This window comes from Pterocles gutturalis, unplaced genomic scaffold, assembly GCF_000699245.1.
Source record: "Pterocles gutturalis isolate BGI_N339 unplaced genomic scaffold, ASM69924v1 scaffold1215, whole genome shotgun sequence".
NCBI lineage: Eukaryota > Metazoa > Chordata > Aves > Pterocliformes > Pteroclidae > Pterocles > Pterocles gutturalis.
This window is the reverse complement of record NW_010140352.1, coordinates 20,169-39,887: the sequence shown is the minus strand read 5'-3', so window position 1 is coordinate 39,887 and position 19,719 is coordinate 20,169.

Here is a 19,719-nt window from a genome sequence, read left to right as displayed (position 1 = left end):
CAAGATAGACCACATCTACTGCTTTACCTCCCTCAGGACCCTGAAAATAAATTTTCACTTTCAAGAAAATAGCTAATTTAAGATGCTATTTTTAACCGATACCTGATTCATAACAAATTATATTGATCTTTATAAAGGTTTTGAGACATTTATGTGATTTTCTTCTGCAGTTGTAAATCTCATTACTGCTGCTGTCTAGAAAAGCAGCAAACACAGACCTTTGTCACCTCTTTCTGCTTTCCTCGTTTTCCACTGATCAAGCACCTTGTCATCTACTTTTCCTAAAAACCACAGAAGCCCAGAGTGGTTCATCACAAATGGCTTCTTACGCTTGCATTAACTTGGGAGGGGGGAAAAAAGGAAGATGAGGAAACTCTGGCCTCTGCAGTGTGCAAATTACCATAAAAAACCCCAAAGCTTTCAACAAAAGTTTAGCCCTTGGAGCATTTTCCAGAGGAACAAAGGAAATCTATTGACTTCAGTAGCAAAATTTTGCTACAACACTTTCAAGTCAAGATTTTCAAAAATGTAATCTCAATTTCTGTAAGTCTGTCTACCCCATTACATCCAAAGTTCTGCCTGCATATCTGTCTGCACTGAGATTTCAACAGAAGGAAAAGGAGCTGGAAAAAAAAAAACCTCAGCTGGAATCCCACATTTCTAGCTTGCTTCCCCATGTGGTCACTTGTCTCAAGTTCACAAAGGCTGGACCCAAAAGCCCAGCAGTCCAACTTGACTCTCCTGCTTTTTTTTTTTTAATATCCAGTTTTGAATGAAGAGAGTGACATATGTGCTTAGGTATTCAGAATAGCTTCCTTCTAAAATTAAATATAGCTGTCTTTTTAAAAAATTGAACTTTGGAAACGCTAGATAGAAAGATTCCTCTGACCACAAATATGCATAACTTATAATCACAGTCAGACTTCAAAGATCCTGCCTTCACACCCACACCAGGGTCTTTTTTATTGCAATTCTTTTCTAAATAACTAATTGCCTGCTAAGGACTATACAAGCAATTTACACTTTCCCTTTTACTCTTCATGGGCCAGTTGACATAACGCTGAGAGCACAACTACCAGTTTAACCAACAGCAACGCAATTTTGGTCAGGTCACTCCATCCCATTTGCCCAGGGATAAAAGGTGCGCATAATGACTTCTCTCCATTTCATCGTGCTGTGAAGGTCAGTTGAGTAACTTTTACCATGTTCTACTTAAGGTCTAATTCACCATCTCCTGACAAGCAGCTATTCTTTGATTAAATGGATCACAGAGAGTCTAGTCATGTTTTTGTTGGTGCTCTGACTCCAGAAAGGTGAGATTTTGTACAGGAGCTGCATGATCGCTGGCAAAAATCCTGCAGCTCAACTTGCACATTCACTCATGTGTCACTGCTGGTTCCCTGGTAAGACACAAGCGCCTGGATGTTTGTTTGCCTGAGCGCCTTAAAACAAAGGTCAGCTTTTTGGAGTTGGATTTGTGCTCTGCTGGAGTCTCCATTCTCCTCGTCCTGAGCAGCACGGCTCTTTCCAGAGCTGCTGCCAAGGGAGGGGGCTGGGCAGTGCCAGCCCCCGCTTCGCACCGCACTCTGAAACGACGGCGAGTTAAAGGCACCACATCTTAGAATATAGACTGATCCAGACAGGTATGAGATTTCTGAAAGGCAAACACCAGATTTGTATTTCTGGCACTTTTTTTTCCGCCCCAGTCTCTTCTATTGAACTTACAGAATCATAGAATGGTTTGGGTTGGAAAGGACCCCTGCCATGGGCAGGGACACCTCCCACTAGCCCAGGTTGCTCAAAGCCTCATCCAGCCTGGCCTTGAACCCCTCCAGAGATGGGGCATCCACAGCTTCTCTGGGCAACCTGGGCCACTGTCTCACCACCCGCACAGTGAAAAATGTCTTCCTAAAACTTCTAACTCCTCACTAAAAAATATCCAAAACAATGATTATGGAAACCTAAGAAAACCTTCAGCCATTTGTTATTCAGTTACTCATCTAAAGACAGTAAGAAATGGAAAAGTGAATGTTTACTGGCACTCTCAGTAGATCACACTTATCTTGAGATAATCCAAGGGCATTTTCTTACATATTAAGTAACTTGTAAAGACCAGCACTCTGGTTTTCTCAAACTACAAGGTCTGGATCAATGACCCGCTTTCATTTAGACAAAACTGACTTTGCAACATATTTTTGTTTGGCAGTATATAAACTACTCGCACAAGAGCAACTGAGAACAAACTCTACCAGGTACGTAGAGTTTACATCACCTTGTTAGGTCAGCACTATTCACTGATATAGAATTACATTGATACAGGCACTAAAAATAGTTCACCTAGATTCCTCTTTTAAGGTCAAGCCTGGAAACTTACAGTAGCCCTTTCAGTTTCTAGGAGCTTTTGGATCTTCCCGGAAAGCCACCAGCCCATCCCTCCCTCTTGCCCTCCTTCCAAGGGCTGCAGAGGGAGCCCAGTGAATCTGACCTCCTCTGTCAGGGGTCTAAATTAGGGAAAACGAGTACTTTTATTCTCTTCACATTCCCAATTTCTGTTTTATGGTTACAGCAGCTTAAAACTCCTGTACAAAGCCTACCTATAAGTATAAACACTCAAAATAAAAAGAAACTGAGCCAATTATGTCCTGTTGACTGAAGGTTATTTTAATCCATATTAACCACCCCCAAGTTATTTTACAAAGTGTTATAAAATAGACATATTTTGTAAGTTTTACAAATTTATCATATTTTCTTAAGACATTATGCTTTAGTTGTTTATTTTGAACTCTTCCTGACTTCTGCATGTGTATCCAGGGGTGTGTAATTATCATGGGCAACTTTCCCACAGGGTTACGCAAGGTAATTCAGGATTCTGCTCCAGGAGCTTCATCCATGTATCTATCTATCCTCCTTTTCAGCACTTTATTCCTTCCTTCCCCTATCTGACCTGTGCCAAGTTCTCTTTCTTCTTTCCCTGGGAGTCCCTGTTAACTCAATCCCCATACCAACTTTACAATATACAGGACCATCTCCGTTAGCTTTATTCCTCTCGTGGTTACAGTTGTCTTGCTTTGATTTTTTTTTTTATATGCTTTTTATGCATATAGATTTTATGCTGAGATGTTTATTCTCACCTTTTCCCACAACAGTCAAACAAAAGGAAATGACAACTCCAGAAAGACAACATTCTCAGCACAGTGCTTCTAAAAATGCTGTGAGAAGCTCAGATGGGGGAAAGGGTGTATGTGTTAAATAAAAGCCTACTACGCTGAAGGGTGTACCAGTCCTCCCAGTACATCCTAGGAAGGGACTGAGAACCAAAACCAAATGGCTAAGCTTTCCTAGGCTGAATGGAGTAAAACATTTCAATCCAACCACGAGCAAGCAATCCAAGCATTTCTACCACCTAGGGAGCTGACAGCCAGGCAGACTCAAGTGTCTAAGGAAAGGAAACACCTTAAACAGACCGAAATGCTCAAGGATTTTTGCTGATCAACAAATACTGCGTACTGGAGGACGTTGTCCTTGCTAGCAGCTCTGGCTTGGTTTTGGTTACCACATAAAGAATCCCCCAGGGCTCAGTATGGTTTCAGGAACTCGCGTGCTACACAAATGTGCAGTCTCCTTCCCTGAAGCCACGTCACCAGGCACTAGAGCTGAGCAGCCCAAATGAGTGCTGCCAATCCACCCTTCATGTGAACAGTTTTCTCACTGGCTTGCCTTGAGGTTGAGAAGTTACGATACAAAAGCCCTCCAGGCAATCTTTCCCTCCTGGTATTGTTAACAAATTTTTAGTCTGCTGTGATGGCTTGTCACTTACCAGGCAGAGTTTTGGTTTCGATTAGTGCATTTAGCAATCTTGTTCCTGGGCTGTAGCTTTTTCTAAATCTGCAGTTTTCATCTCACAGCCATTCAGAACAGGCTATTCTATTTCCTCAACTCACTTTTGTCCCCTTCAAAATGTATGTTTGGCAAAAAAATATTTCCCTTCCCTGTGTCAATAATTTCTAACTGGGCACTTCCTCTTTTGTTTGTTGTTTCCATGAGACATGGTCCAGGGAAGAAATGCTGCTTCCTGCTTGCAGAAAAAAAAAACAACAACCAAAACGCAAAGCCAACATTTGTCCACTCTCTCCTCGTGTCCTGCTAACCAGACCCTGAGGCCATTTTCCATCATCTCCTGACAACCACAAAAAACGCTTCCTTGTGGGCTTGGTAGGAAGCGGCACCCGTGCTTCCACTCCAGAAGCAGATCTTGCATTAGGTGTGGGGACCCTCCTGTACCAGCCACTGCACACTGGGGGAGGAAAGCAGGGAGACTGAGGGCACTAGTTGAAAGCCTTATAGTACTTGTTGCAAAGGAGAAGCAAACCCATCATCATATCTACCCTTTGAATAGAGCATGCCCTGAGAAACACATCAAACATTAGACCTGGTTGGGTAGGTGAAAGTAACTCAGATCAGAGCTGAAGATCAAGGCTGGAGCTTCAGGCAAATGCACTGGAACAGGTATGGGGAGGAAGGAATGTGCATTACCCTAGAGTAGGTGAGCTAAAATAACCCTCAGCTCCAGCGCTGGGGAGTGGGAAGAGGAGTGCTCTCACAGCACTGGGAAAAATGTACTGCTAGGACACCAAGTGCAAAGCAAGACAATAGAGTAACGTAAGAGAAACAAGTTTTCATCTGTAAATGGCAGAATGCCTTTACTCTAAAAACATTCAGAAAAGGCTTGGTCCATCACCCGCTAGAACAGCAAGACCCAAGCAATCCCGGACACTGAGCTTTCCCTCAGACTGGTGGCATACAGCTTTTTGATGCTACACGAGCATCACAAATTCACATCCCTTCAAACTAACACTACTGGTGGTACAAGTCTGAAATAGCCTTAATCTTAAAAAACAAAAACCAAAAAACAAAAAAAAACAAACCCCAAAATACAGAAAGAAAAGGAAGGGAACACTACTGGTGGTACAAGTCTGAAATAGCCTTAATCTTAAAAAACAAAAACCAAAAAACAAAAAAACAACCCCAAAACACAGAAAGAGAAGGAAGGGAGAAAGAGCTTTATTACATGTGAACATACAGATCAAAACTATCTTCTGTGCCTATAGGGGTTTGAGAAAAAATACAGCAAAACATAACTTTCAATGAGATGTAATTGATAAATGATGTATGGGCATAATAAAGTCTCATCTTGATAAATCATCTCAAATTCCACTAGTGACGTTAATAAATCAAGAGCAGGTCAGCTCCATTCTTAACGTTATTATTACGGTGCCTTCTGTCTGCTAATGCAAGTTTTAACATCTTCTTGACACATTACTATGAGACAAAGATACATACATCTTAGTGAATTCATTAGAGAGCAGGATTTTGCATCCTTCATTTAAAAGGCAGGACATCTCCCAATTTTTTCCACACCCTAGCTTTCTGAAGGGGATGTCTATAATAAATGGAAGGACAAGTATATAACACCCTGATAAAACCGAGCCAAACCAAACACGCCAGCCCTTCTCGAAATGGAAGGCTTCCCTCTCCCTTCTCCAATACCCTCTCAGCCCGCTCCTTTCACTCCCCAGCTGTGCAGGTCACCCCCTCCCTCGTGCTGACACCAGCACTTGCCCGCTTGCAAAGCAGGTTGATACCATTTACTATTCCAGCAGAACTTAAAAAAACCCCAACAAAAAAACAACAACAAAGCCCCCACCACCCCAGCCCACACGGTTTTGAAAGCAAGCCAGAAGATCTGTGGGAACGTTCAGCAGAATGGAAAGGAGCTTAAGTGCTCGAATTGACTGAAAGGTGGTCACAGACACCCAAGCCAGCTCAAGGTAAGAGAGGACAGGATGAAATCTCTCCCTTCTGATAGCTGCCAGTTGCTTATTTGGCTCACGTACCTATGAAACTTTATCTTAAAACTCTAGCACACATTTGTGGGCCTAAGAATCATTGAAACTATCAGTCTGACTTCTAATTGGAGTTACATCTAATTATTTCCTATGTGAAGTAATTCCCCACATCTTCACTGTGGTGGTTGATGCTCATCCACAGAAAGGGCTGGGCATTGTATTATTACCCATTACACATCCTAAAAACATTAAACTTCCGCTTGTAATATGAAGTGTCTTTAAAATAACACAAGAAATAAATTTTTTTTCATAATAGTGGATGAACTTACAACTTCTGAAACAGGAACAGGTTCTGGTCAGTGTGCAAGCCCCTCTCCTGATGGCTTATTTCTAAGGATATGTAACAGAGAAAGACAGAATACAGAGAAAGATTGTGGTGAAATATCTTCTACAGACTCTTAGAGATAATTTGGAAGAGAAAGGGGACTGAGGAACATACTGAAAGACACGCTGTGGAATTTAGAAATCTTAATACAAGTACTGGCATGCTAGTCTTAATGGCTTTTTTTTTTAAAAAAACCCAACACAGCAGTTTCAAAAAGAAAAAAACAGATTTCTACAAGGCTATGAACTACTATTTACTACTAATTTTGCCAATAACACAGTTTTACACACAGAAAATTGAGATCTGAAAGCCACGCATAAAGCTGTATGGGTCAGACACTGCCGTACACACGGTCCCTGCCCTGAGGAGTTCACAAAGAGCTCATGAGGCACTCACCCCAAACTCAAATTACTTTCTACGTAAACTGCATATTTCAGCCCCAAATTCAAGAGTGCTTATTAAACTGAACATTCCCCAGCTTCCTATCTCTGCATTAATCAAATATTAAGTAGACTGAGGAATGAGATGATGTAGTATGAAGCTTTATTCCCACGTGTTTAATCTTCCCCGAGAATTCACAAACAGTTGAGGCATGACCAAGATCTGCAGGTGTTTATAGGCTTAGGTTCTCACTTGGCAGTCATCGCCACAGCCTCCGAGCACCTTGCGAGAGCTAAAAACAACACCATCAATCACCTCTCCTTCCTTCCTTCCTTCCAAAAGGTAGGCGTAAATTACCTGACTCGGGTGACTGGGCTGGAGGCAAGGGAAACAGAAGCAGGGCAACCGAGGGAAGCTCACGGGAGGAACTGAACGCGTCATGCCAAACGTTCAGAGCCTGTGGTCATTCTTGTATCTCTTTTGACACACAGCTCCAAAGCCAAGGTCCAGCTCACATGTGAATTCTGGCTCCTATATGCAATTTTTCTACATTTACTGCACAGGCCTGTAGCCACAGTGAAACACAAGTGCTGCCAAAAGCCATAGGAGCAGAAGGACAACCACCTCCAACTGCCGGGGCTGATCCCACCAAGGGCTTGAGAGCCAGAGAGCCAATGTATGGGCAGAGGACCTCATCAGCATATGGGGCATCAGGGTGATGATCTTATAACGACCTGTGCTGCTCAGCAGGCAATCTGCAGCAGGTTTGGACCAGATGGGGCTTTTCAGGGCGTGATCTTGGTTCTCGCTAATGGAAATAATCGTGCCTGGCTGTCTCACACGCACAGCTCGCTGTGGAGGATAGGATGAGAGGCAAACCCCTAACCAGAAGCAGATGGAAACGTTTATTATTGTGGCTCTCCTGCACTCACAGAGCCGTGGGGGTCTAAAGGGTCTGAATGCCAGAGGCTGACAACACCCTTCTGCAGTGGGGGATGTTACAGAGTGGGCAAGTTATCTCAAGCACACTCTTCTCCGACAAGAAATCGAGCTCAGCTTTTGTCCTCTGCTGTTGTGTCAGGAGTTCCCAGTTACCAGCAGCAATACTTGAACAGTTTTTGTCACATATTAGTCTTCCCAGGGAAGACACGAGGAAAAAAGCGTATCATCTTATTCTATTATGACTGCTTTATTTCCTTACTATGATTGCTCATAAAAATTTACTGGTTTGTGACACAAAACCCTGTACAGCTTAGTCTTGTATGTATGAGCTGGGCAGTTTAGTAATTCTCTCTGGCAGCCTTGCTCCCTCACGTACTGCTCCTCCCCAAAAGAGATTCAAAACAGGAAAGATCTTATTTTATATCTGAACATAGGCCAAAATGCTCACCAACTGTTTTCAGTAAAGAACAAAGATAAAATAATGAGATGACTTTATCATCTAGGCTGCACATTCTTCAGTGGCTGCGGAAATCACTTCACACTTCTTTACTCGGTTATAGAGTGTTAATCTCTTTCACCCTTGCAAAGATTTCTGTTATTATTGAATGGAAGCTATCAGTAAAAACAATGCAATGGGAAAATACCAGGCTCAGTAGGAACTGGCGAGCACCAGACATAACTGTGGGAGTGACTCCCACAGTGGGTTCTGGCTGAGATATGCCAGTTATGTGTTCTTATTTTATCATCATTGTAAACTGGATTTTTGACAAACACCCTACCCCCCATACACAGGCTATTGAACCAATCAAGTGCACAAGGTATTCTGCAACTGAAAAAAAGAAAAAAGACAAGCAACGGAGGTTTTTCTTACTGTTCTTTCACGCTAATCGGTAAGAGCTAATCTGACTTTGTATCTTTAGACCAATGCTTACCCTGGGAAATGGGAACTCAAGTGCTTTATACATCAAGGCGCTTTCCCTCACCACAGGTGCCTAGGTGGTAACCCCACTTAGGGAGAGGTGATGACCTGGAGAAGGAAGAACACCACAGCAGAAACTGAACTGGAAACCCAGCGTGCCCCCCAGACCCTGCTCTCTTTTAACTGTGCCTCCGCTCACCCCCTCCCTGGCCACTTGCACAGCAGTGGTGGCTCGGTCAGCTCACTCACAACGGCAGCAGTAATAAATCCTTTAGCTCTTATAGCTATAATATATATTTTATTTCTAAAATTCAGCACAATGTTTCTGGCTCACCAGATGCTATAAGCATCCCAAGTGAACAAAATCACACCTGAGACCCATCTGGCCTCACTTTTTCACTTGCTACAGGAGAGATGGGATTGAAATGAACAAGCTCAGCTCCCCAACATCTGCGCAGCAAATGCTCACATAAATCAGGATGCAGAATATAGTATATTTGCCACACCCTGAATAGCAATAGTCATGCAAGATGAGGAGCAGGGTGAAATCCTGGACTTGAAGCCCATGGCAAGACTCCCATTCATCTCAGGCAGGCCAGTATTTTAATGCAGATTGTTACCAGATGGTATTTAGGACCAATTGACAAATGCACTTAAAAGCAAAAAAGAATTAACTGACGTGATAGCTGCATTAATAAATTGCATTCGTATTATCAAAAAACAATATATAAAATCAATATATTTCCAAGCAATAACTATGACTGCCCTCTTAAAAAGCACCCATTTTCACTTGGAAACGCACAAAATTCTTCTAACCAACAGATTCTGCCCCGAGGAAGCAGATTTTCCATACCAATTTGACTTTTAAGCCCAGAAAGATGCGATTTTTTTATTTTTATCAGTCCTATAGTTTATCTAGACAAGCAGTGCTTAACTGAAGCAGAGTACTGGAACAGCGCTTGTTAGCTGCTCACTGCCTGGCAGCAGCGTACCAGGAATGTAGCTAGGAATGGTTTATTAGTGAAGGATTTTAAATGTATCAGGATCTTTGTAAGCATATATTTTTCCCAGTTGAGCCATGAAAAGTGTATGTTAGCTCTGATTTACAGAATACGCTATTCTTACCCGTGCTTAGATGTTTTTCCTTGCACGTTGAATAGAATCTTTTCTATTAGAAGTAGCAAGGATAAAAATTGGAAGTTGTTCCTGAGATAATACTATGGTCTCATAAACCGCATTCAAACCAAACATCAGCTAATACAATAAGGCTAGAGGAACACTACAAGTTCAAGCTCAGCTTCCTAGTATAGCTGTTGCTTTTTTTTCTTTAAGTCCTTACAAATAATATAATAAAGGTATTGCCTCCAGACAGGTATTGTTAAATTCATCCAAGACTGGGATGAATTACTGCAACTCATGCTTCTCTCAGTGTGATTGTTTCAGATTGCCGGTATATTTAGAAATATTAATTTACACTGGTCACATTATTAAAATTCTTCTGTAACCCTAAGGGAGAATAAAACCACCTTTTTCTCCTACAGGCAGCATCTTCATGCTCAAGAAGTAAGGTTAGCAGTTCACTGAGCTATTATGAGCAAACACAGTTTGCAGCATGCCGAGAGACGTTTTACCCAGGACACAAACTAGAGATACTCTCCCAAAGTTATTTTGAAACTGTTTTTATGGGTCTGTTTAAATTTTCTCATTGGCTCCATCTAATCTGCTCACAAAGTGAATAAAGGGATTGTTATTTTTAAACCGCTGGCCACAAACTCTATTTGCCATCTTAAAGACACGTTAGTCTTTCTCACTACAGATGATGCTACATCCGCCACGAGACTCTACCATTTCAGCTTCAGTAAACTATCTGTCATCTGGCTTCACTGTCTTGACTCTGAAACAAAGGCAGGCACTGAACGATTATTAATAAAAATGAGTTTTTAGCCATTGCTGATAAGATTTTAGCATTTCCCACATACCCTGTATCTGTCATCTGGCTTCACTGTCTTGACTCTGAAACAAAGGCAGGCACTGAACGATTATTAATAAAAGAGTTTTTAGCCATTGCTGATAAGATCTTAGCATTTCCCGCATACCCTGCTTCACATTCTTCCTCCCCAAGCTATTTATAGCTGAGCTTCAACCATGCACTGATTTAGAGAAAAACCTAGAGTCCCCACCCCAAGCCAGTCCTCCATAGCACAGAACTATAAGACAACACTGAATAGTTTGATAGGAATGTCAACTAAAAGATAGCAGCGTCATTAGTGCTCTCTACTGGATAAACACGTAATTACTCCAAAATTAATATAGCACATCAGGGACATGTAAACCCACTCGTATTTAAATTCTGATACTTGGACTATATTTATAAAACCTTATACTACTCAAAGCAAGTTAAAACCTTATGTTGAGATGCAACAAAGGGATGTACAGAAGTCCTCAAAAACAAAACACAGCTGAAGTTGCAACTCTGATATCTGAAGTAGGTCAGTTAGAGAAAAACCAGGCAAGACTGTACAAGAATACTTGAGTCAGGGTGGTTTTAATCAGAAATATTCCTTCCCATTCTTCACATACTATATTGATATGCACAGATCAATTTACAGCTAACAACTGTGAAATTAAATTTCAGAAACTCCTCTGCCCTCAAAAGTAGTAATGCATTTAGAAGCCACAGAACAATTTTCTTCATTACTTTTTGTACCCTGCAAGTACAGGGCAGGCTTCTACTTGGCAGTCAGACTAACTGGTATCACTTAGTTCACGGTGACTTTCCGGTGAACAAAACTAAGTCAACGTTTCTGCTATGCTCCCCCTGCCCCCAGTGCCTATGGCTCCGCCTGAATGAAAAGAGCCACAGTGTGCCATTCCCTCCAGCCAACACTGAATCCACCAAGCCCCACCACCAGAGAAGGGTTGTGCTGCGCTATGCTTCAGCATCACTCAGAGCCAAACACAGAATACAAGTGCTGATGGCTCAAGCACCTGCAACCACAAGCCTTTGCATAAAAATGAGTAGTGATCGGCCTTTGTGACAACCTCCTAATAACACAATTCCCTACAAATAAGTGAAGCACACCTACCACTATGCTCCTTCCTCCTACCAGTGGGCATACAGATTTCTCAGCAAGATTTCTTAAAGGGTTGAAGAAACACCAAACTTTTCACTGTAACTGCTGCTTGCCTGAATTTTTACATGCAAAACAGAGGCTGCACAGCAAGTCACGTCAGGTTATGTAGATGTGATAGTTAAGTTTTTTTAATTGCCATTTTTGTTATTTCATGTTTCAGATACATTTAGGAATTAAGTTTATTACAGTAGCATTTAAAAGCTAACCAAGAACAAGCCACTATTATGTACGGCCCTGTACCGACACCCATGCAGTGTAGGAGATAGTCTGTGTACTAGAGAGTTTAGCATCCGAGTCAAGAAGGCAGAAGAGACATGAGGAGGGGGAGAGTGGATGGGAAGAGGAAAAACACAACACTGAGGAAGCCATAGCAGGAAACATTTCATAGGTATCATGGTAATTTATTCCACAATTTGTTCAGGGGAGAATAAGATAAAAGAAAGAGTTGCCAGATGGACAGGACAGAACTGGTGAAAACCACTACTAAACACAGAGCAGCTGAGAAAGCCATCAAAATAACAGGTTTCCCTGCTCAATGATCCTGCAGTTTCTGCGACCCAGTGAGTCTCTGGCTGCATCCCCTCAGTTTTTCACTAAGGCACTTAAAGTAGGAGGTGAGTAAAGAAAACCTTGCTGTGTCCCAGTGACCTAAAGGAGAACATCTATCCTAAAAAAACCTGGGGTTAGGGAGGTTTCAGGGGTGAGGCTATCTATGACCCATCACAAGATAAGATATCCATCACATCAGGCTGGACTAATTCTTATCATACACACACCTTTTTATCTAAGGGGGTATGCACCATTCTTTAAAAAAAAAAAGGGAGAATATTCAGACAGAAGAGTTATTTGGAAAAAATAAATAGTTATTTCCAAAGGAGATGAAGTTAAAAAGACAAAACCTAAAATATCTACTTTTATCCATACAAATTTCCCTGAATACAATGCAGATGGATAGGAGGCTAAGGCATTAGCTTAGGTCATATAATAATGAAAACACAAATAGGTCACAATTACCTTGATCAAATGATAGCTATACTTCCCCTACATGGTTTTTCCTTATGTATACATGACATGTGATGAAGTTTAAGCAAAACCTAACCAACATCTCTTTCACCTGAAAAAGACTAGGAAATCCACAACTTTACATACCCACACACTCTCAAGCTCTTGCTCACATTTCTTTCCAGCTTCTCACTCCCCTTTTTTAAAATCCTCTGGTTTTCCTTTAATCAAATCCTCTCCAAAGCTGAGCACTCATGCCCGGTTCCCAGAATGTGGGTGGGGGAATGTGGAAGAGCTGATACTCTATAGTTCATCCTGATCTCTCCTGCTCCACATACCCTTAGCACCAAAGAGGACCAAGTAAGATGGAGATGAGCCAACTGAATTTCAAAGCAGCCTTGTCCAATAAGTGGTTACAAACTTACTCCAAATTTCTCCCAACTTGTGGCTTCCACTATGCATTCACAACTGAAATATTGATTACAACATAGAAACTCTGTACTAGGTTTGCTCCCAGGAAAATGAGATATTCCAGGAAGAAATACTCTGCTCCTCCATGCCTGTGATCAAATGAAGTATTCTTCCTCTACAACTACACTTAAGTCTGGGTCTTATTTCCCAATCAATTCTTTATAGCTGCTGTTTTCATGTCTCATCAATAGGAGACAGCACCTGCAGCCCTAGGATTTTGCAACATAGCAAAGAACTAGCAGCTCCTACTGAAACCAAAGCTTTTTTTTTTTTTAAATATTAGATCCTTGATTATGTTAAACCTTGATCTGTCCTTTACCTTGTCAGTTAGGAGGTTCAGGTCATTTAAACTGACACAGCTCAGGTCAAGAACAGTTCTTCAATCAGCCTAAATGGGTCTTGGACAAAGGGGAGGTTCCCACGATTTTATCCTCACGCACAATACCAAGCTCCATCCCAAGACCACATAAAGGCAGCCGTTTCTAATGCCAGAGGGAGGTGTCGGCAGCCAACTAGAGGAGACAACTTCAAACTACACATTTTAAGGGCAGCCCAAACCTTTCCCTTCCCTCCCACTCAATTCACCACCCAGGAGTAATTTAAACGTTATTAACTGGTTTGTTAATTGTTTGAGTTTCCTAGGTATTCTTGTAGGCAAAAAAACCACCAAACCCCAAGACCTCCTTTCATCTTGCAGTCTGGAGGCTCTTGAAGAGAAATACACAAAAAGTTGAAAACCACCTCAGATAACCTTCCCTTTATTTACATGAGGCCTGAATGTTTCCATGCCATAACTTCCATGTTCATTGAGAACTGCTGCATTTGAACCACTAACATGACAAATCCGTGCGCTCTACAGTTCCCTCTCAGTGGGAGTTCAGCTACGAGTGGCGTTGTTTTGATCTGCATTTGACAAACACGGAACAACAGTGGTTTGGGTTATGCTTTGACTCCACTTGAAAATTTTCAGTGAAGGTTCCCCCCTCCTCTAAACAGGGCTAGTAAGCATTGCTAACATCAATTGAGAAGACAACTCAAAGGCAATATTGTCATACCACTGCAACCGAAATACAGCTGGTACTTGGCTACTGCCAATGCTTGGTTCTCCAGATCTATTTGGCCCATTAGGAGTTCTCTGCTCTGAGTTACTTTACATCTTTTTGCATCCTTCAAGCCGAGATTTACAGATATAATCTACAACTCCAAAAAAACCCCACCACTATTGTATTTCACTAGAACATCTATCTTTCAAGTCAAACACATAAGAACTTAAGTACTTTCAGACACCTTCTGAGGCATTTAAAAATATGTATTTTGACTTCTTTATGCAGTCCAACATACGCACGGTAAAACACACATTTGCCCCAGCCATTTTTAAAAACTGATATGAAATACTATTAAATATTTATGCCAGTTTATAACAAGATATAAGAACAGGCATACTGCAAAAATGACCTCAAAGGTTTGTAGTTCAGCAGAACAAACACCATGAAAGATACAGCAAGAAAATTAAAAACATTCTTCTAAGGAGTTGAGCACTAAATATTATAATTCCTTAGAGAACACTTCAGAAAGGGCAAGTCAGTAGTTAGATGGTACTAACCTTTAAAAAGGCAAATACTAATATATTCCTGTGTTTGGCAAGGCATATGCCCTTCCCTGAAAACGGGAACGGCTTTGCATCTCTGCAAACCACTCAAGGCTGACACTTTTTTTTCTGTCATTTAATGCACACTACAGGAAAGCAAATTGTGAAACAGTTCACAGACCTTGCATCAAATTTTATAAGAACTCAGAATAAACACAGATCCAAAACATGGTCATGCAGCATAAAGTAACGACAACAGTCTATATTCACTGAGTAAAAGAAGCCAGTATTATGAACAGGTCAATTCTGATACCTGATCCCATCAAGTTCAAACACTCTTTTCAAGACTATAGCCTGGAGAAGGGGTCACCAAAGAGAGGTGGTGTGCAGCCCAGAGAGTGTGCAAGACAATCCATTTGGGTGTAGGAAGAAAGTATTTTTTGTGCCATTAATAAAGTTTAAATAATTTAAAAACCGTGTTTATTTCATCTTTATCTCTACTTTTTCAATTTCTACTTTTGTTTATGTACACAATATATTGGGACAGTAGTACACATAACCTATAAATAAATAAATATACATATATTGGGTGCACACACTTAAGTTTTTACTGATAGGGGTGTGCAATAAAATAAAGTTCGGAGACCACTGGCCTCAAGGATGCTGTATGATACGACAGCTGCTAGCCCAATCACATTACCTGTTGCTGAATTAAATTTTCAATGTCCATCTGAAACACTCTCCTCAGCAGCTTATTTTCAATATACCCATTGAGAGATTTTTTTTTTCTCCCCCTCAAGCAAGCTGATATAACGGAAATTTTAGAAGGATTAGGCTTGGATAACAAAGCATTGTTTACAGAGTGTCCCTTGGTGGAATTATACTAAAGTTACAACTTCATAGCAGATACATAGGAAATATCATTAAGCATATACAACGTGAAATCAGACTCAAGCCATCCTTTACTTTTTGCAGTGAGGTAGTCTTGTAGCAGTCTTGTACCAGCACTTCTCCTTCACCACCTCCTGCCACTCCTTCCCTCACACCAACTCCATGTGCAGCCAGAGCTCTGTGTGCTGCTTGCCACAGGTGCCAGTCTCTGTCAGCACTGCAAGGGGTCCCCAGGTTACCCACTCTGGGCGCAGAGGCTGGGGACAGTGTCCCCCTTGAGCTAGCACCTCAACAGTGAGGTTGGCTGTTACATCTCTGACTTGTCTTTGCAGCGGGGACCACAGGACAGATGCTGAGGCAGTGCCCCAGGCTGGCTGCCCCTACCCATCCCCAGATGCGGATGATGGTGAAGGTCCCAAATGGCCACCCAGCAAGGCACAGTTCACAGGTGGCAGCTGCTCATCTGCTCTTCCCCCTTCGCATCTGGGGGAATCAGTCAGCAGGTAACCCAGCATTTCAGTGCACGTGGTAGCATGCTTTTTACCAAGGCAGCAGTGGCAGGTTGTGCATTTTGACATGCTTATTCCAGCACTTGTACAACCGATCCTAAAAATATTACCTGCACTGGAAAAAAAAGAACAAGAAACACATATCCTGAATCCATATACTTGCCTAGAATCCAGCAGACCTAGAAGAAAATACTTCTGTTTTAAATAAGAAAGCAGCATATTATATCTAAAAACATTCATCTCTGCTTCTATCCTGCTAGTTAAGTTTGTCTGTCTTCCCTTTCATCTGGATACTTTAATTCAAGCAAAAGACAGGCTCACAGTAACTAAAAAGCATGTGTGCTGAGCCAGTGCTCCACTACACACAGCTGGCACACTGATCACAGCCAGGGTGCAACTCACAGGCCAAGTCCCATCAACCTGCTTGCTGAAACAGAGATATTCACTAGATCTTAAGTTCTGCAGAATGTAGTGCTGTACACAAGCCAAACAGTGTCACACTTTTTTCAGATCTCAACTGCTAAAAATTTGACCTGACACCCACGTAATTTAAGAGCAGACTAGTCACAGCTATGAATTCAGCTTAAGGTAGACCTACGACGACCGACTGTAGGGAACATGAAAGCTTTTAAGATCGTCTATTCTGCCCTCTTATTTAGATCATAGATCATTTGCGCACCCACTGAAAAAGTCCAATAATTTACATTTGATTACAGCCTACTGAGGATACCAAGTGCTACAACCCACTACACCCCATAGCAGGTTGTTACCAGGGTAACCACCCTCATGCTAGAAACCGAGCGCATTTCTTTGGATCACAGGTTCTCCTAGCTTCCACTTTCCAACACTCTATCATTTTTATGTCTTGCTCCACAAAATCAGAGATCACCAGCACCCAAAATTGAGCAGACAACCTTTGTTGTTGTTACGTCATACTTCAGCGTTCCCTTCATTTACACTTTAATCTTTGAGCCTGAAAAACAAAACTTGCAGTGTGTTGAAATGGGAAACCCAACAGAAGAGCAAAGCTCTAGGAAGGAACTAGAAGGGACCTCTGGTTTATCAAGTCTAGTTGCCTACTATTCAGACACCACTTTGCATTTAATTTCTTTCATAGATACACTTGGCTCTTCCTTCAAAGCAGGTCTCTGCCTGGAAGGTTGTTCCAGAATTAGTTCTAGTAATTAGGAACTTCATTTCTAATCTGAATCTTATTTACGGGAAGTTTATACTCACTTGCTTTTGTTCTAGAACTTCTTTAGCTCACAGGGCTTCTGCCCTTTGCACATAAGATAATTGTATTCTGACTCCACAAACAACCTGACTGCTACAGAGCAAAAAAACCCCCAAAACCAACCAAACACACCCTGAGGCTTACCCATGAAATTAAACTTCCAGAGCACACGGAAAAGAAAATATTTAACCTTCCAGAACAGAAGGGGTGAGGTGGAAGGAAGGGAAGAAAAAGAGCTAGCCAGAAATTGTGATTTGTTTAGTTATCCAAAGAAGCCTTTTCTCTCCTCATCCTGCATAGACAGGCTTGTAGGCATTGTAATCATTTGTGACAGGGGTGACGTTCACAGCGATCCACTGTAATGCTCCACGTGAAAAAACTGTACAAAATGAACTGTATGGAAGAAAGTTAATACAACTCCACTGAGCATTAAAACAAAGACCAAAACACAATCTGTCTTGTTAAAAGGAAATACGATTTTAAAAGACATACCATCCTTGAGTTTGGTGCAACAGTGCATCCTTCATGAAAGGAAACAAAAAACCCTAAGCTTCAGAAACAGTATTATGTATTTTTTATCTTTCTATTGATTCAACTCAGATGGAAAACAAATTAAGAATAGGGCCAAAAACCTCAATAAACAAACCATCCAGCATTCATTCACAGGCAACAAATCCAAGTACCATATGTACATCATTTGCTCATACTATGTCCAGAAGATAGGAGCATGCAACATCATCACTGTAAACAATGAAAAAAGGTGTACATTTTAAGAGTGTGAAATACTTCTCCACTTTCACTAGTTTTATTGAAACCTTCCATGTTGGGTAAGAATCGGCCTATGATTGTCAGGTCAGCAAGCAGGCTTGCAAATAGGTATTCCGAATTTTAAAATATATTTGTAAAACCAAAAGCAACTGTGCCACAGAAGTCAACAAGGGGAAAGAAACAAGAAGCTATTTTCAGTTTGAGACGTACCACCATTTCATACGTGAGGAGATCAAACCCTATTGACATTACTCTCATGTAAAGTTTCCATATTTAACACCAAATTTGGAACAGGCAAACAAGGGTGTACAAAGCCTTCTGAGAGGTTGTGAAATAAATATAGTACAATAGGTATACAAAACTCATAATGCTCCTTATTTTTAGGTAGGCTACATAATTTGTATTTTTACTGTGAGAACATGGAAACAAAATTGACCTTTACAAAATCATCATTTCATATAGAACAAAAACACTTGCCCCTGCCTCTACTTACTAGTGTTTTAAAATCAACAGTAAATTATACAGAGAGACAAAATACTTCCACTGCAATGCAAACAGTAGACAGCTTTTTAGTGTGTCCTCGTAATTTGGGAAAGAAAACTCAAATTAACCTGTCATAAAAAACATCTTAAAACCAGAGCTAACTGGCAGAGAAGCCTAAAAGGAAATAAAAAAAACCCTCTTAGACTGAAAGTTAGAGTTTCAAGGTGAAGTGAGCTTTCAAGAAAACCTCACCCAAACACAATAAAATGAGAACATTCTTCACACCAGTCTCATTCCACATTTCCACAGCTGAACCCCTGGTTCAGAGACTCACAACTGAGATAGTAATGAAAGCAGAAGTCAAAGCCAAGGTACCACAAAGAGTAAAAATAAAGCTTGGAAACTATGAAAAAAAAAATGAATGTGAGCTGCTCTAACTTTCTTGAGCAGTAACATAGGAACCTATAGCAGAGCAAATAACAGTTCTAGTGGTAATATAAAAATAGTTTGCAAGCTAAGATACCTTTCAGACTAAATGCCACATATTTGATATGATATGAACAAGGTTAAATGTTTTTTCAACTTATTTTATGCTTTTTAAAAGGCATTTTTTAAGAAATTTGTTTATTTTGTACAGTTAAGCTAACACCTGCCAGGTTTGCATGCTTTTTAAGGACGCACTTTGTCACCTAGTAGAATATAAAACCACAGCAAAACAGTGCAGAATTTTGTAAAAATACTTTAAATAAATGTACACTTCACCATAAGATTATTTAAGGTAAAAATTAATCACCAGATTCAACATTGTAACTCCTTTACTTCCCTTATCCTCAGTGCACATCAAAAACAAAGTTGCTATTTCTGCCAAGACTGAAAGAGTGGTTCCTCAACCTCTGCTGACTTAACAAGCAAGCAAACGCTGCTCCACGGACAGCATCATTTTGGTCTTCTGCAGAGTTAAAACCTGAACTCACCAGAAATTTATCACTACAAGCAAAAAGATCAGAAGGCAAAACTTCAAAGGACTCTTAGAAGCACAGATCAATACAGGTAGCCTCTCCGTGATTTCACAAGCATAGCTCAGCATTTATGACCAGCTTTTTCTTAGCAATGCAGGCCACGAACGTTAAAGATCACTAGGTATGCATATTTTTTTTTAATCAAAA